Genomic DNA, 8,865 nt, shown 5'->3' on the forward strand with positions numbered 1-8,865 from the left:
AATTCGTTAGCAATCACTTTGTTAAGCACATACAAACCTCTGTAGTGAAATTGTTCCCCTGACTACCAGTCTTATGAAACTTTTTACACTCTGAGTGAGTTATGTCTTTTTAAAAAAAAAACTTGATCAGTTTTATTGCTGAATCATTACATCAGCTGATACCAATTTAAAACACCATTAATCTTTATACATTGTTTCAAGACAGGTACTTATCTAAAAAGTGTTTAACAAGCCTTGAAACTAATTCAGTCTTAAAAGTCTTAATCTGTGTTTCCTATTAGATTTAAAAAACAAAAAATCTTAATCTAACTGGAGTGTAGATGGAAATTTGATATATGGCAAAAGTGACTGTGCACATAAGTGGGGAAAAGCAAAGAAAGGAATGACTATTGAATACATTGGGTGCTAGGAGAAATGGTCACCATATGGGAAAAAATGGGATTGGCTCTCTACATGCATATGGTGTCACACACAAAAATGAATTTCAGATGAACTAAAGACATACAAGCTTAAAACATATATGTATTTTATATATACACATACACAAATACGTGTGTGTGTTTGTATGATCTTGGAGTAAGAAAGCATTTCTTAAGTATGACATCAAAAGCACTTACCTTAAAGGAAAAAGATTGAAAACAAACTAAAATTAAGAACTGGTGCTCACCAAAAGGCACAATAAAGAATGGCAAGATATATATTTTTTCAATGCCCTTCAGTCAAAGACCACAGGGGCACCTGTAGTTGAACAAGTTGAGTTTATTTAGTCATTGAGCGCACACCACATTGATTCTCAGTAAGGGGGTGTCAGAACTGGAGGGAAGATCTAAGGGAGGGAGGGTTTCCTCTAGATTGGGTCCTTTCTTAAAGAGAGCGTAACTCTATGATTGGGTAAAGAAGTAACTGTTCGTAGCAGCTTCTAGCAAAAACCTAAAAACAAGCCAAATATCTATCAATAGGTATATTCATACAAAAGAATATCATACAACAGTAAAAATGAATTAATTTTACTTTACACTGGATGGATGAGTGGAAAAAAGCAAGTCTTATAAGACCCTTAAGGAACAATGCCATTTGTATAAAACTTGAAAATAATGAAAACCAAATCTGTTGGTTAAGGATTCCTATCTATACATATGTGGTACAACTATAAAGGAAAGTTAAGGTGTAAGAAAGGATAATGGTTAACTCCTAGGTGAAAGTCTTGCAAATGACACCCTTTGTGGTAGCCAGAAAAGCTGATTTCTACATAGACACACTGCATGAATTAAGACAAAGTTTCTCAAAGTGTGGTCCCCTGACAACAATATCAGCATCATCTGGGGACTTGCTAGAAATGCAAATTCCCAGACCCCACTCCAGACCTGCTGGACCAGATAATCTGGAACTGTGGCCCAGCAATCTGTGTTTTAACAAGCCCACCAGGTAATGCTGATACATACCAAAGTCTGTGACCCACTAGGTTAAGAGATAGGTTTTAATGGAGGAAAGGAGAAACAAAGCCAAGAAAAACCACAGGTTTCCCCATTCTCCCATCATCCCAAGGAGAAGCACACTGGGGCCAGAGCACTATGCTCCATCTGCAGTGTAGCTCTGCATTACAGGAGAGGAATTCCATCCCCTTGCTGTTCTCCCTTCTTATAGGGCAAACATGAAAGGAACCTTTTCGGGAGGGAAGTTATTGGGACCCAGGCAATCTTGGTTTAGGTGCAAACTATAAGACTTATCTGTGAAAGCCAGCTACCCAATATCTGGAGACCTTGATTCACATGGAAAGATTTAGTTGGAAGAAAAAAATTACTAGTACCCTGGCAAGCTGCGTCAGATGCAGCCCCTCCCACTGGAAGACAGGAGGTCCAGGTCCTATGGGCTGGTTCCCTAGGAAAATCGAGAGAACACCCCAAATTATTTTTTGTTTGATTTTGTTCATTACAACAAAGCATGCCATCAGAGACCATCAAAGAAATTGCCTTTTTTTTCCTCTCTCTAATTTTGGTGATGGATTTGCCTTATTCATCTTTTGATTCATGACGTACATATACAAATATCTGTATCATTTTTTATGTAACAAATATTACAAAATTAAAGTAAAATTTTTAAAAACAAGCTCTATAATAGAGAAGGGTCCTTATTTTCTCCTTATGTATTGTGAGGCTCTTAGGGAGTGAAAATGTACATTATGAAGCAAAAATTAAATCTGATTTATTATTCTTCACCTAAAATGAATTAACTAAAATTTGTTTATTTTTTGATAGTAAAACTGTCAAATTTGGCCATTAGGAAAGGCTGATTTATGACTTTTTTAACACCACCCCAGAACTTTTTTAAGCCTTTTCAAAATCCTTTATTCTCGGAACAAAAATGATTTAGACCCAGTTTGAATTCTTTTCCTTTTTTTTTTCTCCTCTGGGAAATGGAATCAGTCGTTCTCCAAGAACCATTAGTTCTTTTTAACGGGGGATAGCTTTCAAGAGCAAAATCTAGGTACTAGGTTTTAAATGCATTCACTATTTTACTATTTTAAATTTGCGCTTTAGAAAAACACAATGTGATTTACGGCTAGACAAGAATATATAGGTAGAGCTCATGTGGACAGTGTGAACTATCCATTTATACTTTTCCTTTTATTTTGGCCCAAATATCTTAGATTGACATTTACAAAGTATGGATCTCAATGATTTTTCCTATTAGACTTGTTTTAGCGTATCAGTTTTTAAAAAAATTTTTAAGTGCTTCTAGTTTCTGATCTGGCATGTACAGAGCTTGGAAGTCACCACTCCATCCCAACAAGTAAAAAGCTGAACAAAATGAAAAATCAACAACTCTTCTTAGCTCCACAAGAAAAGTGAGGTCACAGGGCAAACCCCTGCGCCCCTGATGGGAAAGATTGTATCTATAGAGAATCACAACCAATCAGAGCAGAAACCTCCGTGGGAACTAGTGCCGAGGTAGGAAAACCTGAATGTAGTTGACAAATTGCTGGAGGCCCACTGTGGGCAAGTCTGAGAGATAAAAACTCCAGAGGGACCCCAGTCATCAGGGAGCCCCCAACCCTTTTCTGAGTTTTACTTCCTGAAGTTCTACCAGGTTCTCACAGTGAATACTGCACAAAAATATTCTCATGCTCCCAGCGGGGGAAGGGAAAAGGAACCATTTTGAAATATGCCAGAGCATTTGTTCTCAGCAAGATCTGACCTCGGGAGAAACTATTTAACCAGAGCCTAACCTGCTAGGGTTTTATCAGAGTTTAACTGACTAGAGAGAAATTTACAGCATTAAATGCATATATTAGAGAAAGATTTAAAAATCAATCAACTAAGCTTCTAGCTTAGGCAGCTAGAAAAAGAAAAGCAAATTAAATCCAAAGTAGCATTAAAAAATGAAATAATTAAAAATTAGAGCATAAATCAATGAAATTTTAAAAAAATCAATAAAACAAACCTTTGAAAATAAAATCAACAAGCCCTTAGCCAGGTTACCTAAGGAAGAAAAGGGAGAGGACACAGATAACTAACATGAGAAATGAAAGAGGGGATATCACTGCAGACAACATGGATATAGAAAGGATAATAAAGGAATACTATGAACAACTCTATGCCTACAAAATTTGATGATCTACAAGAAATGGGCCAATTCCCTGAAGGACATGATCTGCCAAAACTCACACAAGAAGAAATAGACAATCTGAATAGGCCTATATCTATTAAAGAAATTGAGTCAATAATCCAGAACTTTCCAGAACAGATCGCTCCAGGCCCAGATGGGGGTCACTAGTGAATTCTACCAAACATTAAGGAAGAAATTATACCAATTCTCTACAGTTCTTTCAGAAGATGGAGGCAGAGACTATATTTCCTAACTCATTCTATAAAGCCAGACATACTACCACCCTAGAAATCTCCAAGAAGACTTAGCCAACCTTGTGCCATGTCTTGAGGTTGGGTAGTGTCAGTCCTCTAACTTTGTTCTCCTTCAGTAATGTGTTGACTCTTCTGGGTATTTTGCCTCTCCATATAAACTGTAAAATCAATTTGTCAATATCCACAAAATAACTTGCTAGGATTTTGATTGCGATTGCATTAAATTTATAGATCAAGTTTGAAGAACAATAATCAAGGCAGTGTGGTATTGGTGAAAGGATAGACAAATACATCAGTGGAACAGAATGGAAAACCCAGAAATATACCCACAGGAATACAGTCAACTGATCTTTGACAAAGAAGCAAAAGCAATGTGATGGAGAAAGGACAGTGGAACAACCGGACATCCACATACAAAAAAGTGAATCTAGGCATAGCGGTTATAACCTTCACAAAGTGATTTCAAAATGGATCACAGACCTAAATGTAAAATGCAAAATTATAAAACTCCTAGAAGATAACATGGGAGAAAATCTAGATGACCTTGAATTTGGTGATAAATTTTTAGGTACAACACCAAAGGCATGGTTCATGAAAGAAATAATTGATAAGCTGGACTTAATTAAAATAAAATTTTTCTGCTCTGTGGGTGACACTATCAAGAGAATGAAAAGACAAGACACAGAATGGGAGAAAATATTTGCAAAAGATACATATGATAAAGGACTGTTATCCAAAATACATAAACTCTTAAAATGGAAACAATTAGAAAACAACCTGATTAAAAAATGAGCCAAACCTTGACAGACAGCTCACCAAAGAAGATACACAGTTGATATAAATAAGCATATGATAAGATGCTCCACATCATATGTCATCAGGGAAATACAAACTAAAACAATGAGATACCACTACTACACACATATTAGAATGGCCAAAATCCAGAACAGTGACAACGCCAAATGCTGGTGAGGATGTGGAGGAACTCATTCATTGCTGGTGGGAATGCAAAATGGTACGGCCACTTGAAGGACAGTTTGGCAGTTTCTTACAAAATGAAACATACTCTTACTATTTGATCTAGCACCTCTCACCCTACCAGGCTCAGCATTTCCTATCCCATTCCCTTTTTTATTCTTCTTAGCACTTATTCTCTAATACACTTTTAGTTTACTTATTTTCTGTCTCTACAGAATAAAAACTTCATGAGTGTAGTGATTTTTGTCTGTTTGATTTACCACTATATTCTTAGCATTTACAACAGTGCCTGACATATAAATAACACTCAGTAAATGTTGAATGAATGAATATCTACATACTGGGTTTTGTAATTTTAATTCTTTAGTTTACCTTTCAGGATCCTGAATGGTACTTCTCTTTAAAGCCTTTTTCAGGCTATGCTGTCATTTTCATCTTGAGTGGATCAAAATTTTAAAAGATGTTGGTTGGCTGTTTTTATCATTAGTTTTCTTCATATGTTTTGAAATTTTGATTTAGAGTGGGTTTTTTTTTTCTTTATTTTTGTTTCTTTCCTCTAGGTTCATCCTTTCCTTTCTAGCAGTTTTAAGTTGCCTCTAACTTGTGTCCTAGGGACTCCAATTCAGCCAAGTGTTATATGCTAATTTAGTTTCGAATTCTTTGGTGATACTGTACACCAGTTATCAACTGAGCAAATTACAAAACTGTGCACTTCTGCCACGTTAGGCCTATAAGCTGGAGTCCCAGGTATCGGTTGGAGCTAGGTTTGCTTTTTAACCTTTTTCACATGTGGGGCAGCAGTGCAGAGGAATCCCAGCTCCCTCCAGGCTTAAAGCAGTGCTATGTTTTTTGCCCTTTTTACATTTCTGTTATTTCTGTCGGCCATTTCTTTTTAAATCAGTTTCACCAGAGGCTCATCAATATTATTAATCTTTTAAAATATGGGTTGGCTAAAGAGTTCATTTGGGTTTTTCCATAACATCTTATGGCAAAACCTGAACGAACTTTTTGGCCAACCCAATAAAATAAAATCTTTTATCTTTTAAAGATAAAAATCGCCTATTTGTGGCCCTATTATTCCTCTCTAGTGTTTGTTTTCTATTTTATTTCCTATTATTTTCTTTATTGTTTCCTTCCTTCTACTTTCCTTAGGATTTTTTATTCTTCTCTTATCCTCTTGAGATCAACACTTAGCATTATATTTTGGGCTTAAAAATTATCTAACGCTATACATTTCCCATTAAGTACTGTGTTATTGCGTCTCTTAAGTTTTGAAATGTAGTAGCACTTTAGACCTCATTACCCTGCCAGGTTAGAATTTTTGACTGCAAATTTCTGCTTTGGACTCAGAGTCAGGCAGGATGCTCCTTCAGCATCATTTATGCTTTTTTCTTTATTTCTTGTCCTGGGATGTATTTATGTTGGTTTTGAACCCAATTGTATCTTTTTATATTTATTATTGCTATATGTTTGAAACAAAGGGATACCTTAGAGCATCAATTCATGTTATTTGATCAGAAGTCTCTGTACATCTTTTCTCTTTCCTACAACAGGTAAGATACACTTTTCCTGTTTTTTTTTCCTTCCACACATTTAAATAAATCTTTTGTGCATTCAAATTTTATCTTGTATTTTTGTCACTTTTATTACCTCTAATACCAAGTTGCATCAACTGATACATTCACATTTTATGCATTCTCTTTTTACTCAAGGCACCTGATGGTTGCTTCAAGCAAACTTCGGATGTCTTTTGTAAAACTAATTTTATCATTCAGGCAAGTTCGTTCTTAATATTGCTACAGCGGTGTCTCTACTTCAGGGATCACTAAGCTGCTGAGATTGTAGCACTCCTCTCCAATTAATTTTCTATTAACAAAACTGGAGTCCTAATTTGTAAAAATCAAAATAGAGATATGTTCACATTTTCTTAAGGAAACTCAGGACTCAGTGTTATGTATAAACTTCACAGGAAAAACAAGTTGTATATAGCAAAGCCTGTCCAAAAATATTGGTTTGGGCTTCCCTGGTGGCGCAGTGGTTGAGAGTCCGCCTGCCGATGCAGGGGACACGGGTTCGAGCCCTGGTCTGGGAAGATCCCACATGCCGCGGAGCAGCTGGGCCCTTGAGCCACAACTACTGAGCCTGCGCGTCTGGAGCCTGTGCTCCGCAGCAAGAGAGGCCGCGACAGTGAGAGGCCCGCGCACCGCGATGAAGAGTGGCCCCCGCTTGCCACAACTAGAGAAAGCCCTCACACAGAAATGAAGACCCAACACAGCCAAAAATAAATAAATAAATAAACAACAACAACAAGAGTAAATTCCTGGTAAATTGTACGCTACTGCCCTGCTTAATGTTTCCTAGGACATCTCCTACCCAAAGCCAAGACTGTTCAACGCCTACTTGTCTTGATAAAAGTCAAGCATTTAAAAAACAGTTATTTTTCTCTTTAAAAACTAGCTTTATTTAAAAGAATCTGAAGCATAACACTAATAGGAAACAAACTTACAATACATATTATTCAAGAAAGCCTGCCATACATAATTTCTACTAATAGTAGGTCTATATACTGATAACATTCTTTATACAATGCACAAATGACATTTAGCATGATCCCTGAAAAGAATGGCCAACAATAACATGGACTGTTTGATAGAACCTCTACCCGTCTTACTATTTACCTACAGAATAAAAAACTAAAATGTGGAGATAAGTTAAACTCATCCAATTTTAAATTCTAGCACGGTGTTTAAGGAAGAAAGAAAAAGGATAAGAAGGAAGAAATTATAAGAGTTAAATATCTTAAAAAGAAAAATGAGAATTGGCTTACCATTATTTATAGTAATTATTAAAAAGTATTCAGAATTGAGAATTATTTGGTTTAATATTTGGAAGCCCTTAGACAGTTAAACTATCCATTATCTACTATATCCAATCAGTTACCAAGCCAATTTTATTTCCTTGAAAACTGTAACCTGTACATTAACCACATAAAGAACATAAACAATTTGGGGGTAACCTAGTCATTTCATACTTTATTCAGATTTTTCCACAAAGCAATTCATGAATCATTTAATACGAATACTTCTTTCAACTTCTATGATTCAAATAGAAACAGACCCAGTTCTAAAAGATTGTATATGAAAATACCAGGAAAAAAAAAAATCCCTAACATGTAAAACTAAATTTTTAATACAAAAAAAGAAACCCATGAAAACATTGGGCATTCAAATAAAGTATAATGGGATTATGACACAGTATTGTATCTGGCATTTTTTAAAATTTAAGAACTGAATCAGATTTATTGCTATGTCAATTCTATCAACAGCTAACAATCAAATGTACAAAATATACCACAACAACCATGCCAAAAATGATGCTGTATAGAGAGATCATTAGAATAACATTGGTAGACATTAATCTTGTAATATACATCACTGATATAGTAAAACCTTGTTAATTCAGGTTAAATTGATAAAAGTCTAAAAATTTGAATATTTTAAAAGATATGCAGTTTAAGCACTCACAAGCATTCTTTTTTTTTCTGTTAAGCACGTACTTTCAAATATACAAATTTCCAAGTATTATCTATTACGATTCTTTTGGGTACTTAAGGTTTAATGACAAAAGAATGCTTTTAAACTAGTATTCTGAAATAAGTGTCTCTAAAAAGCTTAAAATTTTCCCAAGGTTAAACATTTTTCTTTAAAATCTTGATTATGACTTTTATTAACAAATCTTTTCATCAGATAGTAGAAAGTAAACATTCAAGTCTTGTATCAATGGTTATAAATTGTAAGTAAATTAGAGGAGTTTTATGGTATTTTAATAGTTTATTAATAAATGAAGATTAATATTACTACTTATTTTGGTTACGGTGAGTGAATGATATCTTTTTTGGTTGGAAGACATCAGAATAAGTTCAAAGTCTAATATATAATTTTAATGGTATGGGCTAAAAAAATTGAATATGCACTGTCAAATTAAGATAATTCCTTAGTAAATTATAACTGTAAGAGGAAGATCAAAT

This window comes from Aethalodelphis obliquidens, unplaced genomic scaffold, assembly GCF_003676395.1.
Source record: "Aethalodelphis obliquidens isolate GAN/ISIS:26980383/991018 unplaced genomic scaffold, ASM367639v1 scaffold26, whole genome shotgun sequence".
In the NCBI taxonomy this organism is placed as follows: Eukaryota; Metazoa; Chordata; class Mammalia; order Artiodactyla; family Delphinidae; genus Aethalodelphis; species Aethalodelphis obliquidens.